Source organism: Micromys minutus, assembly GCF_963924665.1.
Source record: "Micromys minutus genome assembly, chromosome: 25".
Taxonomy (NCBI): Eukaryota; Metazoa; Chordata; class Mammalia; order Rodentia; family Muridae; genus Micromys; species Micromys minutus.
Genome location: NC_137960.1, coordinates 17,948,138 through 17,969,286, shown reverse-complemented (window position 1 = coordinate 17,969,286; position 21,149 = coordinate 17,948,138). Strand labels below are relative to the sequence as shown.

Genomic DNA, 21,149 nt, shown 5'->3' with positions numbered 1-21,149 from the left:
TGGTTTTTATACTAAATTTTGTAAACTTAAAGTAATATTCATGTTTAAATGACAAATTACTGTATAAAGTTAATGTTTGCCCTAATGAAAGATGTTGGGAAACTCTGAGATAAAGTACTCTCAAAAAGCAAGTAGTCAAGTATTGATACTTGGAAATGGTTAAAATGGACTAAAGTTCTCAAAATTTATAAGAATCAAGAAATTATTTGCCTAGTCTCCTGCAAGAAAACTAGGACTATGGAGTAAATTTTTATTATAATTATGAAGTATCTAATTGTGAAAATTTTTCTCATTCATACAGAAATTAATGTTGTATGCATCATTAATCTTAGCTTTCTTCTTTCTAGTTACCTCTAGGAACCTAGTGATTTTTTTTTTCCCTACAAAGAAATGTAGTTGCTGAAATTGCTTTGGAAGCCAGGCATGGTGGTTCATGTCTGACATGGGAGCCTGAAGTTTGAGGCTTGCCTGGTCTGTGTCCCAAGTCCAAGTCATCTGAGCTAGGAAGAGACGTTGTTTTAAGGAAGAAGGGAGTGAGGAAGGAGTTAGTAAGGTCTTATTGCTGTGTGCATGGTCTTTGTTTAAAGGAAGTGAACGATTTTGTTTGTGAACATCTGTTAAGATTCAGCGTGTATATTTGTTTTCTTTGCTTTCTTGTAACACAGGTTCCTATTGTACAGCGTGTTAAAAGGAAGTGACAGACATTTCACATGAATCATTTCTGGCTCGTAACTGAAATAAGCACTTCAGTGTCAGAATGTTTAGTTATGTAAAGAAGTTCTCTTTTCTCCTACTTTATCAGGACTTGGAATTGTATGATTGTCAAAATATAGGCATAAATTATAAATTTTTAAAAGGTATATGTTTGAAATTTTGTGACTTGTTACTTTATTATATTAAATCTAAATACTGAAGATAAGTGAACACTGTTATCTTAAATGAATTTCTTTTTTAAAATTAGAAATAGTTTTATGACCAGGCAGTGATGGTGTAAGCTTTTAATCCCAGCACCCGGGAGGCATTGGCAGATGAATTTCTGTGAGTTCAAGCCCAGCCTGGCTTATAGACTTAAGTTCCAGGATGGTCCAGGCTACACAGAATGATCCTTTCTCAAAAAAAATCAATAAAATAAAATAAAATGATATTGTGTTATAGCATGAAATGAAAATCATAAATTCTTTTACCATTTTTTTTGCAATTGAAAAATTCAGCTTTGTTAATTGTTGCTGACATCAGAAATTTTTGCCCACAAGGAGGTAGGCAGTAGGAAGTATAAAGCCTTACTGAGTTGGATGCACAGGAAGCAAGTTTTTGCAAGGTAGAAAAGAAGTTAACTAGTAAATAAATTGATGCCTTATTCCAACCTGGTGGGATGTAAAAGTGATTGGGTAAATGTGGAAAACACACTTCAGTGCTAGTTTTAAACTGAATAGGGCAAAGATGTTAGTCATATAATGACAAATGTCCTTTTTGGAGGATGTACACTTGGCTCAAGGCCATTTATTTCAGTTTAGCCTCCCTTTTCCCCATTTTATCATTATTACTAGTTTTAGTATCATGCTTTGCATGTGTGACTGTGTCATTTTAATTATGTAGTACTTCTTATCCCCACTAATTAGAATTGTTTTTTTCATCATTAAGAGATAAAAGATCCCCTAATCATGGAGGTCCCATCGTATAAGCTTTCCATGTAGTTTAGTTATTAAAACAGCCCGTCTTTACCATAATAAATTTTAAAGTAGGATTTTACTATTTCGTGAATAATGTATGAACATGCAGCAACATTTCTGCTCATTTGTAGTAGCAGGGCTTTTGAAAGTATGATGTAATTGTGTTATTTGTTCTCTTAAAGCATTAAGTAATTTGAGAAAACAATATTAGCATCTTAAAAATATTTTATAAATGATTCTCTATCTGCATGAAAAGTATCTAGATTCTTTTTTTCTTTGCTTTTTGAGATGGGGTCTTTCAGTGTAGCCCTGGATGGCCTAGAAGTCACTATGTAGACCAGGCTGACTTTAAACTCAAAAGATATGCTGGAGAGATGGCTCAGATGTTAAGAAAACTGACTGACTGTTCTTCCAGAGGTCCTGAGTTCAATTCCCAGCCACCACATGGTGGCTCACAACCATCTGTAATAGGATCTGATGCCTTCTTTTGGTATCTCTAAGACAGGAAAAGTGTACTCACATACATAAAATAAGTAAATAACTCTTTAAACTCAAAAGATGTACCTTACCTCTGCTTTCCAATGCACTCTGCCTTTGCTTATTAGTGATTTAAAATTTTTATCTTCTCTCTTCTGTCTCCTTCACGTATGTACATTGGCTTCCTATTGTCAGATGGTATAAAATGCTTTCACATGAGTTTCTGGAAATAAAGATTCTCTGACCCTGTTCTCAGATAGCTAGAAATGTGAGATTTAAATACAGGACGGAAGGTTTTCTTTTTGAGACAGGGTCTAACTAGTTTTGGCTGGCCTGGAACTGGATATGTACAGCAGGTTATCTTCTAACTCTTATGGACCCACTGCCTCTGCCTCCCATGAGCTAGGGCTAAAGATGCTGTGCCATCCTGTCCTCAAGCTCTTCTTTGTTCATTAGGGTTTGACCCTTGTTCCAGTTCTCTTTTGAATAGTTCAGTTTTATTGAGACAGGTTGTCACTGTACCCAGTCTGGCCTGGAATCTAGTATGTATAAATTTAGTGCTCATACGGTCTTCTATCAAAGCCTCCCAGGTGCTGAGATGTTCACAGGCATCTGCTCCCATACTGAGCTTATCATCTGTGAGCCTGAAGATTGTTAGATGATCAGTGAAGGGTGCACATCCCAGGTTAGCACTGCTGGTCATCAATATCTGTAGAATAGCATCCAGCCTATAGTGCAGTGACTTTGCTTTTGCAGGACGTGTTGATTTAAAAAATGGTTAAAGTCAGGACTCCAGTATCTTAGTTTCACATTCCTTTATTTAAAGTTCAAAGGTTAAAGTTTAATGCAACAGATGGCAGAATACTTTGCTCTCTGCCACTCCATGCCTGCAATCATGAAAACAATATACTTATTTCATACTGTCTTACAATGTAAAAATCTCTGCACCTCCAGAATCCCCGGGTTGGTGGCATTGTTGCCTCAGCCTGCAGAGGTGTAGAGAAAGGAATTTAGGGAAGCTGCGGTGTGAGGAGGCAGGAGGACTAATAAGGATAAATCTGAAAGAGAGAAGTCTGAAGTAGGAAACTCCTAAACAACTCTAGGGTTTCAGTGTGTGTCTTAGTACTCAGCATGCCTGAGAGGGGTTGGAGACAGTTCAGTATAAAGTCTCTGAGGTACTGGGTTTGCTTCTGCAGCATCTTAAGAGAAACAAAATTCCAGGACAAAATTTTTTAAATTTATAAATCCAGCTATAATATAGAATTTAAAAATATCATTGGTGTAAACCTTTGACAAGATATCTGCAAAATTACAAAATTGGCCCAGGTACTAGATAGAGCATGGCTGTTCTCAAGGACATAGAATCGGAGAAGTTAATTTAAGTCACCAGTGTCATCAGAATCTCAGGCCATCTCTAGTTGAGGTTCTTTCGAGATGTGATTGTTCACTCATTTTATTCACTTATGTCTTTGGTAGTTTTTAAATTTAATATTTATTTATTAGTTTATTCATTCGTTCATGTGATTGAATGATTAATGGAGAAAGGGTCTCACTACAGAGCTTGACTATCTGGAACTCACTATGTAGGCTGGTCTTGAGCTCACAGATCCAGGTGCCTCCACCTCCTTTTAATGTACTTTTGTTTTGTTTTGTTTGTTTATTTAAAAGTCTTTAATGCTAGGACATTGAACAGAGAAGAAGTTCATTCTCTAGTATTATACCCTTGATTATCACCCTGACGGAAAATTTTAATTGTTCTTGGGAGTTTTTCTGGTCTTTATTGTTGGAGAAATCACCAGGATTTCATTCTTCCTGAGTTCAAATCCCAGCAACCACATGGTGGCTCACAGCCAGCCATTTACAATGGGATCTGATGCCCTCTTCTGGTGTGTCTCAAGAGAGGGACACTGTACTCACAGACATAAAATAGATAAATAAATCTTTAAAAATGAAAAGCTGTAGGGCTAACTTTTAAAGGCCAAGCTAAAATGTAACAAAATGTCCATTTAACCCTAAATTTCATTTACAGTCTTCTTATACTATTGAAAAGAACAAATTTTCTTTGGAATGCCAGACAGGGTTGTCTTCCTTTTAGCTCCTGATGCTGTTTAAGTTCTCAGCTTTGTTGATTTATTCAGCTTGTAACCTGGAAACCAGCTAAAAAGGAAGGAAGCCCGAAGTGTATTTCTGGCCCACTGGAGTAGCTTCCTCTTCCTCTGGCCTGGTGTAGCCGCTAGAAAAGGCCTCGTATCCTACATCAGAGGTCAGGGTGGGGATTGATCAGCCCTTCATCTGTGTTTGATTGGAGTTTTCTATTCCTGATAAATTTTAAAGACTAAGAGAATCAAGGAGATTTGGTTAATTAAGCCTCTGTTAAACATGGCAACTTTCTGGGTCATCAGTTTGCTGTTTTTGTGTGTGTTAGAAATTTGTCAGATTACAAGAGCAAACATTAATATATTTTCAAATATTTTAAATCCCAGCTAAACATTTAAAGGCACCCGGTTTCTTGTCACCAGCTCTTTGCATGTATTTCTGAATCTTTGTTCTGCATCAAGAGTTGTCTAGCTAAGTTCACTAGAGATGCCTTTTGACTTTTTTTCCACCTAAATATAGTCTGAATTATGTTTAAGATGATAGTTGGTTCCTCAGCAATGGTGTTAGTTGTTTTGATTTTTATCTTAGGGAAACAGTGATGGCTACTGGCAGTTGGGTAAACTCTGTGGTTCTTTGTGCTGTTGCTTCTGTTGGTGTCTGATAGTACTTGAGCGGCATTTTAAAAGTCTGTTACATATATAATTAAACTTGTATATAGTGTACTATTACAAGATTAGTCCTGTGAAATAATAGACTTACATTAATTTATACTTTACATTTTAGCAATGTAGTGCAGAGTGTACTTAGCAATATGAGCATTTGTCTCTGTTTTGTTCAGGAGTTAGAGATTGCCATAAATGTCCAGTTCTAGTTCTTTGTAACATATGTGGCCTGTTTTTTCCCGTTCCATGTGTTTTCAGTGTCATAGGAATGAGTTATTAGGATTGTATAGTGTGATTTAATCTTCACTTGACAGCATTAATATAATACTTTATGCTAAAGTAACATTAAATACCATCCATTGCCTGTAAAATAAAGCATTTTAGCACCACTTATGTTCTGTAAACTAAAACCACATTTACTCCAATACTTAGATAATCAATGCCTAGTATTTCATCTTTATTCCCATTCTTGGCTTTAGGGATAAGGTTTTAGTAGTGCATAGGTTGTGGGTTACTTTTTCAGCCTCACAGTTAACATCCAGTAAAGTTCCTTGTATTTACTGCATGTGTTCATAGTATGTTTCTTCACGTGATTCTTTAAATGGGACTGAAAACATTTTAGGTAAATCTTAACACTCAAGTCTCTCTGTGTCAGAAGCTAACATTTTATTTTATATTGCAAAGATTTAATATTTGATTATACCCAAAAATGAGTGGATGTGACCTCGTGTTTAGTGTGGAGCACAAATCATACTGTGTATCTCTGGTCCTTGGGTTCTTGAGAAGCCTCGATTTATAAAGTGAGAAAACACTGTCTTGGTCTTGAAAGAAATACATAAGCAACACATGAACCTTTTAGTCCTTTTATTAAAAATTAAAAACCAGCACACTGGGAGTTATAATATTAGCCAATGTAACCAAGGTATCATTTGGATTACAATCAGTGTGGATTTATGTTACATCTTAGCACACAGTTCTTTTGTTGAGACAGCACACACCTCAGGTGCTCCATTGCCACACATTCGTAGTCACTCACTCCACACAGTTCAGTGCAGAACTCTAGCGTTAGGAGCCAGTTTTTTCTTTCTTTCTTTTTTTGAGTAGGGTGCTTTTGAGATGTCATTATTTTATGTTTCTACACATATTTATATAGGTTTTCTTGTGACAATGTTGTGGTAGCTCAAGCTGGCCTTGAACTCACAGCATCCCCCACTGTGTGTTGTCACAGGACTGCATCACCACACCCAGTGCTCAGTTTTTTTCCCTGTCTTCTTTTTTTTTTGGGCGTGGGGTGTGTGGTTTTTGTTTGTTTTAAGATTTATTTATTGTATGTATATGAGTACACTGTCGCTGTTTTAGACACACCAGAAGAGGGCATCAGATCTCATTCCAGATAGTTATGAGCCACTATGTGGTGGCTGGGAATTGAACTCAGGACCTCTGAAAGAGCAGCCAGTGCTCTTATCCAGCCAGTGTTTGTTTTTGAGAGATGGGTTTTTAGGCTAGGCTCTCCTTAGGTAGCTAAGGATGATCTAGAACCTGTGTACTTCTGCTTCCCAAGTCAGGGAATGACCCAGACACAAACCATTGACACTCAGCTTCCGAGATAGTAAAACTCCTTTTTCTCAGAGGGTTAAAAAAATCATTGTAGGTCAAAATAAGCTTTTCTTGTTACTTCTGATATTACAGTTCCAGCATTTCTCCTTTCCAATTCCTTCTTTCAAACACTCTTATGTTTCATTCCTCTTCTAAACCTTCCAGCTCTGTTTCAAATTCATGGCCTCTTTCTTTCATTGTTCTGCACTAGTACATGTGTATGTGTGTATTTCTAAACATAGTTTGTCCAGTCTGTATAATATTACAGATCAAAATAATTTTTAAAAGCCCAAACCACAGTTTTTAAAGTTGTATAACAAAACTCTTTATTTTTGCCAACTTGATAGTTACAAAAATTTTTTTTAGGTTTTTTTTTTTTTTTTACTTTTTTTTTTATTAATTCTGGAAAGCAAAAACTTTGTATTTGCTTTTCGAAGGCGACGGTAAACTTGAGCTCTTCGTCTCGCCACTAGTCTGTCTTTGTCTGTTGTTAAAATTATGAGCCAGTCTCTATGGCCGCAGCCAAATGAGTAATCACCAGTAATGTGACTCGTGCTGGAAGTGACTCCATCAGCACCTGTGACGGGGATTAGTTACAGTTTACAGAGCACCGCCTCTTCCCTTCTCTCCAGTGCCCAAGCCAAGTACTCGTTCTCATTTGGGTGTCTGCGCTGCTGGAAGCAACTGCTGTGTGTTTCCATGCAGACAGTACAGTGGGAAAGCTTCCTCTAGCTAATGGATGGCTGTTCTCTTTATTTGGAGTATCTTGCTGGTTATGTAAGCGACCTCGGGAGAAATTATCCTGACCCAGATCGAAGGATGCGGTAGTGCTTCAGCTGCAGGATTTCTTCGTCGTTAACACCACAGTGCTGATGACAAAGAGCAAGTTGTAATCCTCATCACTGCCAGGGCTGAGCCGGGCAGACAGAAAATCGTCATTTGCTGCTCACAGGCTTGTTAGGTTACAGCCTCTGCTTCGTTTTGTGGCCTTGGCTTTTCTTCCTATACAATGACGGCGCTGCAAGTGAGCTCAGAAATGCTTGGTTTGAAAGCCATTTGCCTGTGATTGTTTTTGAAGACTAAAGAAGTATTTATGCTCGATTAAAAAAATACTGCTCACGAACAAAATGAAATGTCAGCTATATTTACTGACCTTTAAAGCCTTGGCTTGGATTGCTGAGATTTAAAGATACTTTAAAATTCTCAAGAGCTAAGTAAGGTTCGTATTTTTCTGTTTCCTTTTTCTTTTGTCTTTATTACATTTGGTTTTGCTTCTTAGCCTTAGGAATTGAGGTCATTGCCTTTTATAGTTCTAGTCTCAGCGTTGTCTTAGTTTTAGAATTTTAAAACTGTTTAGAAAGAGGTTTACTGTGTTGACGATAATTTAGAACACTAAAAAATTAATTTAAAACTAGAGCTTAATTGTTTTGAGTGTTTGGGCAGATGTGTTTTAAATTAAGACAGTGTTTTAAGGGAACTAGAAGTATTTGTTTTGTGAGAGTTTTTGTGTTTCTTGTGTGTGTGTGTGCTGGTATATATTCCCTTCCCCACCCCCAACTTGTTTTCTAGCAGTATCATGTTTTCAATAGACCTGCTTGGGTGGGAATTTGGACTTTGTTCTTTCAAGTAGCTCCAGTCTTTTTTCTATTTTTTTTAGGCTAAACCTTGACTTACAAAATGTGGCCTAGACAGTTTTAGTCCCATTGTTTTTCTTTGTTGAGCTCTAGACTTGTATTCTTGTACTTAACAAGCTTAATCTTTTTCTTTAATCTGAAAAGGGAATTGTTAAATGTTAACCGGAGATTGTTAGAAACTCTGGCGGTAGACATAAACCCCATGAATTTCCTGCTAAGTACTAAATGGTGAGCTTTAACGTGTTTTGTCTGAGCAGCTGAGTTGTATTTGAGAACTGTAGTTGATTTATTTATTTTTCGGGGAGGGCTCATCTGCTGTCCTCTTCCTCATGTGAATGGAATGTGGCGCGGCATGGAGAATTCTTCCTATAGCGTGGTAGGCCCGGCTGGAAATATAGGCTCTCAGTGGGATCAATTTTGGCTTTAGGCTATTTTTAAAGTTTGGTTAACACCAACAGATGACCTTAACAGAACTCTGAATCCCCTAAAATGGAAAAAGTGTTTTGTTTCACTAAAGTTTCAGTTTTAAGTTAGTGTCTTTCACTTGGGTTTTCAAAGATTCTAGTCCTTTGTGATTAGGGCCATATTCTACTGGGCTTGCTTCCCCTTAGGCCGAGGAAGTTCCTCATAGAATGTCTTTAGAGTCTTGAATTAGTTATGCATGAGTTCTACTTACATTCCACTGCACCAGCAGCAGAAAAACTTTTACTATGGATTCCCTATTAAAGATACAAAATCCATTTGTTTCCAGTTTAATATGAACCTGTTTAATTTTTGAAGTGTGTTAAGTACAAAAATTTACTATGGTTACATAGTTGATTTGCCACTTTAAGAAATCATAGTTTAACTGTTTTTTTAAGATTTGTATTTAATATATCTTAATGTTTTTTTAACAGGCACTAAAAAGGGTCTCTGGTTGTTGAGGTTGTTATGTGAGGTTTAAATGTAGCTGTACATAGTTTCTTTTGTAAATCAGCCTTTCTGTTTGTCACACACATTTACTAGCTAGATTTTACCAAGGACTGTCAATTAAATACCTTCAATTTTGAGGAATTATGTTATCTAGAAATTAAGCCCATTTCTAAGTTAACCGAAAGTAATTTAAATTAGGTTAACTTGCTGATTTCTACCCCTAAAGCTGGCTCTTCTTGCAAAAAAGCCTCTAGAGAAGATCTTCACAGGAATGTTTTTGATATTATAAAATGACTGGGTCTTAGGAAATGCAAAACACCTGTATTATTTGCGTAAGAAAAAGGTACTTAGGACTAATTTTATTAGTGTCAAGTCCTGCTAAATTGAATTGTCTTTAGTCTTTGTTGTTGTTGTTATCCTTGGTGCTTTGGCCTGAAGTGTTTGGAAAAGAAGCTGATAATGTCCAAAGATTGAAAGTCCTCTTGAGAAGGAGCCAGTGCTTGCTCATTACCAATGCTAAACAAACAGAAGTATAACATGAACATTTTTCACTGTAGAAACAAGCTAACTTAATAGCTGTCACGTTAACATTTCATGTAATCAGATAGCATGGACTCTTAAAAGTGAATAAATTCTCTTATAAATAATGATATAATTGTATGAAATGTTAGGAATCTAGGCCTGAGAAATATAAAATATTGGTAGCAGGCAATGATAAATATCCAGTTAGTGTGGGAATTTTCTATTTTGAAAATTAATTTCTCACACAAAGTATTTTAAACATCTACTACTTAAAAGGCCAGGCTGGGACATAGTAGGAAGTTATTATAACTAGGTTCAGTTATCATAAATGTTAAAAATAAATGCAAGGCTTTGTTTGTTCTTGGGAGGTGGTTCTAGAGATACATACTGAAATTTTTCAGTATCTTTTCAAATAAGGAAAATGTTATTTGCTCAGGAATTTATTGTAATATTAATTGAGTAGAAGTGAAATATGTTTAAAATATAGATTCTAATGAATCCACTTAAGTCGTTAGGAATTTCATTAATGTAGAAAAATAGCTCTTTGAGAACCCCTTCAAACTAAAACTCTTGACTTTTTTTTAACCAGAGTATTTTGTATTTTGACATAATTAATAACTGTAAGAAAGTAAACAGGTACGCCAGCAGCTCTAGGAATCCTGGAGATATTTACTGTCTTGGTCAACAGCTTTGTTTTGTGTACAGATAATACTCAAGTAGCTTGTCATGAGGAAATTTTCTTTTGGTAGACATAATGTACAGTTTAGAAGCCTACTTGTTTAATTGGATTTTTCAGATTTTGATTTTTTTCGTAGGAAAGCCACAATTTTTAAGATGGTAGAAGTTTCTTCTCATTTCAAAGCTTTTAGAACAGACAGTAGGAGATAGAGAGGAATACATTAATTCTTACTGAATCTGACTAAGAATGAGAATGTGGTGACAGTCTTTTGAGAAAACAAACAGGGTGCTGTTACTTCCTTCCTCTCAGGATCCCACCTCCTTGCCTGCAGTGTGATCTCAGACTTGCTTGTTAACCATGCTAGAGACAGGGAGTACTGCTGGGGAGCCTGGGCTTTCTCACCCATCTCTGCTCCCTTGAAGTGACTGCATCTGTATTTGTTCTTGGAGCAAGACCAGGGTGGGGTTAGTTAGGTCAGATGCTTGCTGTTCAGTTAAAATCTAAGTATTAAAATTAGACTAACTTCTAGTTAAGAGGAAAAAAGGGGTAAATGTGTCTTACTTCATTTTCCCCCCAGGGTTAAGCAGAAACAGACACATGTATGCTTGATAGTTCCTTTTCAAAAATAGTCTGTAGCCTAATACAGTATAGTTTTTAGCTTATTAGTTATAGTTGTATTTAGTTATTTTTAATGAATAAAATATTCTATGGTTTGAATAAAATTCATTAGTTTATGCCATCACGACAACAATATTTAACCATTATATTGCTATGTCTCCCTTTGTACAACACTTTGAGGATATAACCAGAAAATAACCATTAGAATTTTTCTCTTTTTTGACAGACGTTCAAACCATTGGTTGAAGATAGTACACCTAGTTCTATCACTGCAGTAGAATTCCTTATAGATAAGCAGCTGGATTTTTTAACAGAAGATAGTGCCTTTCAGCCATACCAGGTAAGAAGCTATGCACTGCTTGTTTATTAACTTCATTCAAATCAGGCATTCTTAAACGTTGCTTTATTAACACCTTCGGTATATGAGGAAGCAAGGGCATTCAGTATATTTTGATTATAACATTACTTAGCAATAAATTTGTGCTGAGACTTTGTTGTAAACTGGGAACATTTTAGCTGTTGCTAGGATTACAGGAGGGAACACAGCAGCCTTTGACATGCATGTTAGAAGAGAACTGTCTAGATGCCAGTATTACTTTGTTCATCTCTGGTTCTCTAAGGTAAAGAGGCTGGACCGATCTATAAATACATTGAGGGTTTCTTTTTGTTTTGCCATATACACTTGCATGATTTCGAATCAAACCCAAGGTTCTGAGCAGGATAGTCTTGCTTTTCCAATTTTCATTTTTTAAAGTAGATTTTAAGTTGTTATTATAGCTAAATAATTTAATAGCTTAAGGAAATACATTTTAGGAGGAACTTTTTTTTAAAGATTTATTTATTAATATATTTATATGAGTACACTGTTGTTATCTTCAGACACACCCGAAGAGGGAATCAGATCCCATTACAGATGGTTGTGAGCCACCATGTGGTTGCTGGGATTTGAACTCAGGACCTCTGGAGGAGCAGTTGGTGTTCCTAACTGCTGAGCCATCTCTCCAGCCCGAGGAACTATTTTTTTTCCCAGTAGACAATTAGATTTAAATTATGTAAAGAATCATCACAACTATTAAACTATTTGTGGTGATTTGTACCTATAATCCTAGGACGTAGGAGGCTGTGAAGTAGGAGGATCTCATTCAGGGCCAACCTGGGCAACACAGGAAAACTGTCTGAGAAAGCAGAAAGTGTGTTTGTGAGGACAGGAGATAGGGGCTCTTGCAGAGGACTGGAGGCCCTAGCACCAACAGGAGGCAGGTCACATGTACCTCTAGGGGAGCTGACGCCCTCTTCTGGCGTTGACTGGTTCCCTGCATGTGGAATATATAGCCATGATAAGTAAAATTAAGTCCTTTGTCTTTTAGTACAAGTAAAGGACAATAATAATCCATTTTCTTAATCTTCTAGCTTATGGCAATTTTTAAATTTTTATAATTGGACTTTAACTTCAGTATTTTAAATGTATATAAACTCATTTGTTGCAGATATTTTTCTAGTTAAATGTTTTAAGTACTGTTATAACTAACTTGGTTAAACAGAAAATGATAAAATATGTTGGCTTCTTTTCCTTATAAAGAGTGGAAAGTTAATTGTTTCCGTGGGAAGGACAAAGGGGACTGAGGTAATGAGCAATGAGTTGCGCGGGAGTTGGGATAGAAATTGTTTCCTATTTTGAATCTTACAAAGACTTACATTTGTCTTTTACTGTTATTTTTCTTTTTTGCACAGTGTAATTTTTTTTTTTTTTTTTTTGTCTTACTTTTTGGTACTATTAGCTTTTATTCTTGGCTTACACTTCTGACTAGAACTCACAGCAAACTCCAATTTGGTAATAGAGGTGTCAGAACTTTCTCCCTGGGTTTTAATCTGCTTTTGTGAGTGCTGTCTATGTACTATAGGCCATAGTATCATTTCCCCATCTCTAAAAGTCACCTCAGTGTGCGTTTAGGTGAGGTAAAGGCTGTCTCCAATGCATAGTGACTTTCTCCTCGGCTTGCACTATTTGTACCATGGATATTTCACTTGGGTCTGAAGTGTTCTGTACATACTACTTTTCAAAGTTAAGTCTTGGTGGCCTACCTGCTTGTTAAGAACACTGGTAGGTTGTGTGCCCCCACCCACCCAACATTTAAAAACTTTTTTCAGATTCTGATCATTTGATTTTTTTTCTAATAACAAAAGCACAGGAGCCAAACTGTGTTGAATTGTTTGATCTTGTTCAAAAGTGACCTAGGCTTTTTAAAAAAGATTTATTACTTATTTCGTGTGAGCACACTATTGTTGTCTTCAGACATACCAGAAGAGGGCACCAGATCTCATTACAGATGGTTGTGAGCCACCATGTGCTTGCTGGGAACTGAACTCAGGACCTCTGGGAGAGCAGTCGGTGAGCCACTGAGCTGTGTCTCCAGCCCCCTACCGTTTTCTTAATAGATACATGTAAACAGACATTTGGATCAAACAAATTCTGTATCTCTGAGAACTGAAGTGATTCTCTGAAGTTGTCCCTTTGACATTTAATAATTAACGTTTTCCCAAAAAATGTGTCAGCCTAAGAGTAGAACTTGTTAGTTTTATAAGAAAGTTGTTATTTATAAGTGTTTCCCTCTCTCTTCCCTTTCTTTCAAGGTAGAGTTAAGAATTAACCCTATGACCCAGACTGTCCGACGACCTATGAACCTCATGTTTTACCCTCCCCGGTGCTGTTGTTATGGGTTGTAGCAACCTCACCTTATTACAATAAGTTTTTGTGTTTTTAAAAAATCTTGTTAAAAATATCAACATGCTTTTCTCCAGTTTATAGGTGTGGCTTATGCACATTTTTAACATGCTGAATAGACACTGACAGAGGTGTAACATGGCCTAGCCTCCTTCTCCATAATTATCCAAATATAAAATATAGACACACTTGGAGAAGAAAAAAATACTGGTTCCTTTTTCTTCTTGATAAGAGAGACTTACTTTATTCTAGAATTCTCTTTTCTAATCCATTATCCAAGCAGTTTTGGCATCTTACACATGCATCTTTTATTTACTTTCTTAACATCTTTTAATTCCATAAGACTAAGGAATTTAAATGGCTAACTAGCTTGCAACTTATGTCACATAGTTTTCTGACATTAAATTTCATGAAGTTCCAATTATCCTTTAATAATAACTTAGGTAAAGAAAGTACTTACCTCTTCTCTAACAATGCGTGGGGTTTTTTTTTTTTTTTTTTTTTTTTTTTGTTTTTGTTTTTGTTTTTGTTTTTGTTAATGGTTTTGGGTTTGGGTTTTGTTTTTTATTTGGGGGGGTTTATTTTGCATATAAGTTAGTTTATAACAATGAGATTGAAATTTCATATTAAAAAATTCCAAATCTGATACCCCTCACCCTAATTCTTGAGTTCTCAGAACTGTGCTCTGTAATAGTGGGTTCATTTAGTCTGCTTTAACAGTTGTACAGGCGTGCCTTCTCCTCTTTTTATTCTAGTTTTTACAAGTGTGGTAGGTGTTTTGCTTGCAGGTGTGTCTTTGTACCATTGTGCATGCAGTGCCTGTTGAGGCCAGAAGATGGCTGGAACTGGAATTACTGAGGGTTATGAGGTTCTTTGTGAGTGCTGGCAATCAAACCCCTCCCTGTCTTCTGTAAGAGCAAATAGTATTCTTAACCACTGTGCAATCTTTCCAGCCCCCAAATCATCCAAAACACACACACACACACACACACACACACACACACAGTGAGCACATGGATGCAATGTAAGGAAATTAACTCAGAAGTCGACTCAAGAATTAGTAAGTGTTCACTTTAGGTCATTGCTTTAAATTCTACACTTTTCAGGAACTCATTTCAGTATATCAGATATCAGCTTGCGTATATTAAATTATTTACTCTGGTTAGTTTTTAGGTGACATGAAATTGGGTGTTTATAGTATTTTGAAAAGAACATTGACTGGGGAGAAAATTTGAACCATACTTCAGAGACAGTACAGCTAAATGCATTTTAATTAGAGATCACTTTAGCAGCAAACATTTTTGGCATTGTTAATTTTATTTTGTTTTTCTTTTCCTGTGCTCACAAAGGAGTTGCTTCTTCCACTTAGTTTTCCTGAAGGTGCCTAGCTGAAGTATAAGTGGGGGGAAGGGCGCAGGGAAAGAAATAAGGAGCTCAGCCATTCCTGATTTTTTTTTCAGGGGGTGGGGATGGGGGTGTAATTGCTTCTGTATTTGAAACTTTTTGGTTGTATTATAGTTGTTTTTCCTCCACTTGAGAATGTGATTACAAAAGTTTACTTGTTTCTGTTAAGTTTGATTGTACTTTTTTTTGATCAGAGTTTAAATGGTAAGGACAGAACATTCAACTTTTAACATGCTTTTGAAATCGGCTTGTCAACTATTGGCAACCAGCCGTGCACACACCTGCAGTTTGGTTGCTTCATACAGGACATAGAAGAGATTAGTTCTTGCTTGAAAATTGTGTATTACTGATCAGTTCTATGGTTTGGTCTGCTTTGATAGTCCAGCATTTTTCAGGGATTCTAATCCTCTGCTTTTTTTGTTTAATTTAAAATAGACCCCCAGCGCCGCGCCCCCCCCCCCCCCCCACTATATCTCAATTACAGTCTCTTCTCCCTATTCCCATCTGGATCTTCCCCTTTTCTGTCTCATTAGAAAACAAACACGTTTCTAAGGAATAATACTAAAATAAAATTATTTTATTTGTCTCATCTTACAATGTTGTTCCCTGATCCCTGGGGGGGAGGGACTTGATGGAGACACTGCTTTTAGTGTTCCAGAATGTTCCACAGTATCTTACCATTTGCCTAGTATCTGGCTGTGGATCTCTGTATTGCTTCCAATCTGCTGCAGGAGGAAGCATCTCTAATGGCTGATATATATAGTATAGCAGAATGTCATTAGCAGTCATTTTATTTTTGATGTGTGGACAATGCTGTGTGGTTTTGCTCTAGATCCCTGGGCTATCTAGTCTCTGGGTTTTGGTCACACGATCAGAGTCACAATCAGTGCTGGCTTTGGGTTCCATTTCCTGGAGTGGGCCTTAAGGGGAATGAGACATTGGATGCTACTGCAGCTCTGCATTGCCATTGCCATGGCCTGTCTTGCAGGCAGGACACCACTGTAGATCAAAGAGTTTGTGGCTGGTTTTTTTTTTTTTTCCCCTTTCTCCTTTCATTTTTGGAGACAAAATTTGTCTGTTTAGCCCTGCATGTCCAGGAAAGTACTCTGTAGACCAGGCTGGCCTCAAACTCAAGAAATCTTCCTGCCTGAACCTCCCAAGTTTCATGTTTTTAATTTAATGTTTAATGTTTTTCTTTCTTTTTCTTTTGGTAGCGTGCACCTTCCTGTGCCAGAGACCTAGAGTATAGGAGCAAAGGCTCATGTAGGCATCAGCACCGTCTACATGTGTGATGAGTTGTGCAGGTGTTGTCTTCAGTAGGGAGGGTCTTCTATAAGTAAACTATGGAGAACAACCCATAGTTTACAACAAGCCTGGGTTGGTTGGGATTCCCATAGGACCACTTTGACCAAAAAGTCACCAGGATGTAAACCAGGCTCAGTACTAGAAGTTTTATTTGGTAACAAAAGCTAGCCAGATGTTGCTCTCGTTCCTTCATTTTTTTTAATTTGGCTATTTCATTTACAGTCCCTTCATATATGTATATATTTCAGGAAGTTTCTGCTGTTATGAGCTTTATACTATCCCTCAAATGGCTCTTAATTTTAGATGTCTTCCCCTCTTCCTTCTCTCTTACTACTTGATCTTCCTGTTACAGATTGTACTTTCCCCTTCCAGCCACAACTATCTTATTTCCCTTTCCCACGGAGATCTATTTGTCCCCCTTAGTCTCTTACTCTATATTTAATCTTTGTGGTTCAATAATTGTAGCTTGTTTATTATTGATTTAACAGCTTATAACGACATATAGGCAAATACATACTATATTTGTCTTTCTGGGCCTGGATTTTCTCACTCAGGATGCCCCCCCCCCCCCCAGTTCCATTTATTTGTCTGCAGATTTAATTGTTTTAACAGCTAAATAATACTCCATTACATTACCACTTTTTCTTTCATTCTTCTGTTGAAAGACATCTAGTTTGTTTTCAGTGGCTATTGTGAACCAGGAAGAAGTGAACATGCTTGAACAAGTGTCTCTGTGGTAGATGAAGCATCCTTTGGGTACATGCCCAAGAGTGTTAGAGCTGCTTCTTGTGGTAGATTGATCCAGTCTTCCTGAGGAATCTCTGTACTGATTTCCATAGTGACTATACAGGTTTCCTGTCTCAGTGGCGATGAATGAGTGTTCCTCTTTCTTCATATTCTTGCCAGCATGAGCTGACACTTGTGTTATTGATTTTAGCCATTCTGACAGGTGTAAAATGGAATCTCAGAGTAATTTTGATTTGCATTTCTTTGATGAGTAAAGGTGTTGAACCTTTTGAAAAAGTGTTTTTCAGTCATTTAAATTTCCTCTTTTGAGAATTCTGTTAAGATCTGTACCACAGTTTTTTTTAAACGACTTTATTTTGCAAAACAAAGATAAATGTAAAGATTTTAAACATTTTTTGCTTAAAATTATACATTTTTGTCAGTACTGTTTTTTCAGACATTAAAATAAATTTTACATAAAACCATGTGAATATGTTTTTTAGTCAGTACTTGATTTTTTTCAAGGGCTTGACAGTATGCATTGAAAACGTACTAGTTGCAATAAGCGTAAAGTACATGCAAAACAAAACGCAACGTGGAAATAGTCAAAGTCTTCTTGTTTTGTGAATATATGTATATTTTTTGTTTTCTTTATTTCTTGGACTTCATACAGTCTGTGAGATGTTTCTGTACCACAGTTTTAATTGGGTTGTTTTGTTTTATTTGTTTGTTTTTCAAGACACTTTTTTAATGTAGCCTTGACTGTTCTGTGTAGATTGTCCTGAAGCTGTTTATATTTTGTTTAATGTTAATTCCACTTCCCCTAGAAGGGCTGCCCAGTCTAGTGGCCACTTCATCTGAACCTTCCTATTTTAATTAGTAAAATAAAGGAAAGCCAGTGACTGGGCAGGGCAAGGGAGGGGTAGAGGGAGAGGTCTAAGAAGTCTGAGAGGAGGCTGGAGGTCGTGGCAACGTGGAGGTTCCCAAGGACCAGTTAGACCCAGGTGAGATTGATTGGTGTTAAAAAGCTATGAACATGAAGAATTTTATAGGTCTAATATCTCATGTAGAAGGGACGTTTGTATCTTTGTCTATTTGATGCAGTCTTGTTGTGGATTGAGAGTTGAATATATAAACCTGAATGAAAAGCTCCATCACCTTGCTATTTGTTTTGATACTCGTTTTTTTTTTTTTTTTTAATTCTTTATAGTTTGGATATTAACCTTCTGTTGAATGTGTAGTTAATAAAAAAAATCTTCTATTCTGTAGGCTTCCACTTTGTCTAAATGATGGCTTACACAAGCTTTCCAGCTACATGAGGTCCCAAATGATTTTAGTTCCTATGCCAGTGTTTCTATGTCAGGAGTTCAAGGCTGTTCCAAACTTTCTCTCCTATCAGGTTCAGTGTCTCTGGCTTTATGGTGAGGTCTTTGATAGCCATTTGGAGTTGAGTTTTGTGTAGGGTGATACGTATTGATTTGTATGCATTCTTCTACATGCAGCCTTCTAGTTTGACCAGCAACAATTCACAGAATATAATCTTTTATCCAGTGTATGTTTCTGGCGTTTTTGGTTTCTTAAGATGTCTATAAGTGTTTGGATTTATGTCTGGCTTTTCAGTTTGATTCCATTGATCAGCATGTTTGTATTTGTGTTAATACAATATTTTTTTTACTATAGTAGTGCAAACTGACATGAAGATGTTGATACCTATAACTCTTCTCTTATTATTCAGGACAATCTTACTTTTAATTGTAATTTTAAAAATGAAACAAAGAACACTAGCCAAACCTAGATAGCATGGTGTGTAGTGGTGGCCCATGTCTTTAATCCCAGCTCCCAAGAGACAGGCAAGCAGATCTGAGTTTCAGAACCGCCTGATCTTCTCAGAGAAACCTCGTCTCCATAAACAAAAACAACCAAAAATCCTTTCAAAACATTTATGAGCATTTAGCTTCCTTGTGTATTTCATTTTCATCTGTTGCATATGAGTATATAGTATAATACTCAATGGTTTTCCTAGCACAAGGTATAGACATTTTCAAATTTAATTATCTTTGTATTTGAAATTCTGGACCATAATAAACTACTATGTTTGGAAATGAAATTTTTGGTGCCACCACTTTTCTCCTTGTGTGTATGAATATTGGATCCTTGCACTCAGTAAGTAGGTGTAGGGTTGCTGTAGCACAGTGGGCTGACTGGTGGGGAAACCGGAGACCTCCTTGGTTTTTCCTAAGAGAAAAAAGTCTTTGCTTGTTATTTATGAATTGTGTGGCTCCACGAGAGCCATGTCTCTCAAGTAGAGGTCAGAGGAATTGATCTCTCAACCATGAGAGTCCTGAATTCTGACTCAAGTTGTCAGGCTTGATGGCAAGTGTGTTGGCCTGATGACTCTTTATTTCTTGAACCTTTTAACGTGTCTGGGTATTCTGCTTACATTTGTGCCTGCTGCATGTGGAAGCCAGAGAAGAGTTCATCCCTCAGGACTGAGGTTTCAGAGGCTAGTGTTTTTCTATGTGGGCAGAGGGAATGAAATCTGGGGCTTATGCAAAAGCGGCCTGGGTTCTTACCTGCTGAGCCCCACCGCCTGCCCAGAGTCTTCCTTTGAGTCTGCATTGAGCTGCAACTGCAGCTTTGTGATTCTGTATTCATTCAGATTGCACACATGCAGGCAGCCTACTCTGCCAGGACCCAGCCCATTTCAACCTGTAATTTCCCACCATTTTCATTACTTAAACTGTCTGAGATTTCAGGATATCCTAAGGGAATTGTTACCTAGCAGAACTGGTTTACTAAAAATAGTCAGACAGTTGGCTAGGGTAAGGCAGCAACAGCTTCAGAGGTGTAGGGTAACACTCATTTGTTTTTTTAGGAATTTCTGCCACTGTTGCTGTAGAGTTTGGAGTTGCTTTGTAATCAGGAGAAAATTCAAGTGAAGTAAATCTGGTTTCTGAATAGCTAAGGAGGAAAATTAACAAGTGCTGTGGTTAGAACTAAGCTATGCTGTGCTTTGTTGAATTAAGTAATTAATATAAATTGTACACTGGCAATGAGACTCCCAATAATTTATGAGTAGATTTATTCCTCAACATGCTGTGATGATGTTCATAGTTTACAGAAGAAAATAAGATGTTGTTATATTACCTTAGAGGGCTAAGAAAATGACCATCTTTTTCAAACTTATTATTTGTTTTGTTTTATTTTGTTTTCTTTTTCAAGAACGGGATTTCCGTGTACCTCTGTCTGTCCTGGTACTCACTCTGTAGACCAAGGTGGATGCAAACTCAGAAATGTACCTGCCTTTGCCTCCTGAGCTAGGATCAGAGGCGTGTACTACCATGCCCAGCCTTGTTCTTTCAAACTTAAAAAAAAAGTTCATCCAATTCATAGTTCAGTCAGGCACTTTAGAGCAGTGGTTCTCAGCCTTCCTAATGTTGTGACCTCAGTACATCTCCTCATGTGGTGACACCTTCCTCCCCAAGTTCTATTTGTTGCCATCTCATAACTGTAATTCCGTCATTGTTCTGAATCATATCTGATATTCATCAATTTGATATTCAGATGGTCTTAGGTGACACCCCTCCCCCCCACACAAATGAAAGGGTCATTTGACAACTCCCCACCAGTGGTCATGACCTACAGGTTGAGAAACACTCAACCTATAGTGTTTTCATACTATAAACACTCCAGTGGGAAACAGATTTGACTGGGGGTGGGGGGTAGGGGCTAAATTTATTTTAAGATACAGCTGTTGGGAGTTAGTATTAAAAGATGTATTTTATCAAACTCCCATTTCTTTTTTGTAGACTCTTGTTACGTAACCGAAGCTGGCTTTCAACTTGGAATCTTCCCCTCTTAGCTTCCAGAGATCTGGGTTGGCAGGTGTGCACCAACACAGCTGTAAAGTTGAGGCCAGCCTGGCAAGAAAAACCTTGTCTTCCCAAATAAAAGAAATTTCTTGAAGTAAACTTGATTAAAGAGTCAAAAAAGCTTAATGAAAGCATTAAGAATGTGAAGCCAGTAGAGACTAAACTGACTTAAAGGTTTAAAAAGTCTGAGGAAGAAAGTAAAATTAAGGATGAAAGTAAAAAACACTATCCAGATTGACAGTGTGATCAGTGA

General features: G+C 37.0%; 1 protein-coding gene across 3 annotated transcripts in view; it reads left to right on the top strand.

Annotated features, from left to right (window-relative positions):
* Positions 1–21,149, top strand: part of JMJD1C (jumonji domain containing 1C) — a 162,222-nt gene that overhangs the window by 81,103 nt on the left and 59,970 nt on the right. For 2 of the 3 annotated variants that reach the window (XR_013975551.1, XM_080938161.1), the window contains exon 1: positions 11,192–11,207. The gene's annotated coding sequence lies outside the window, so the exon portion shown is untranslated. Of the gene's footprint in view, positions 1–11,093; positions 11,208–21,149 lie in introns of those variants that run through there. The other variant, XM_080938162.1, reaches the window with a different exon arrangement.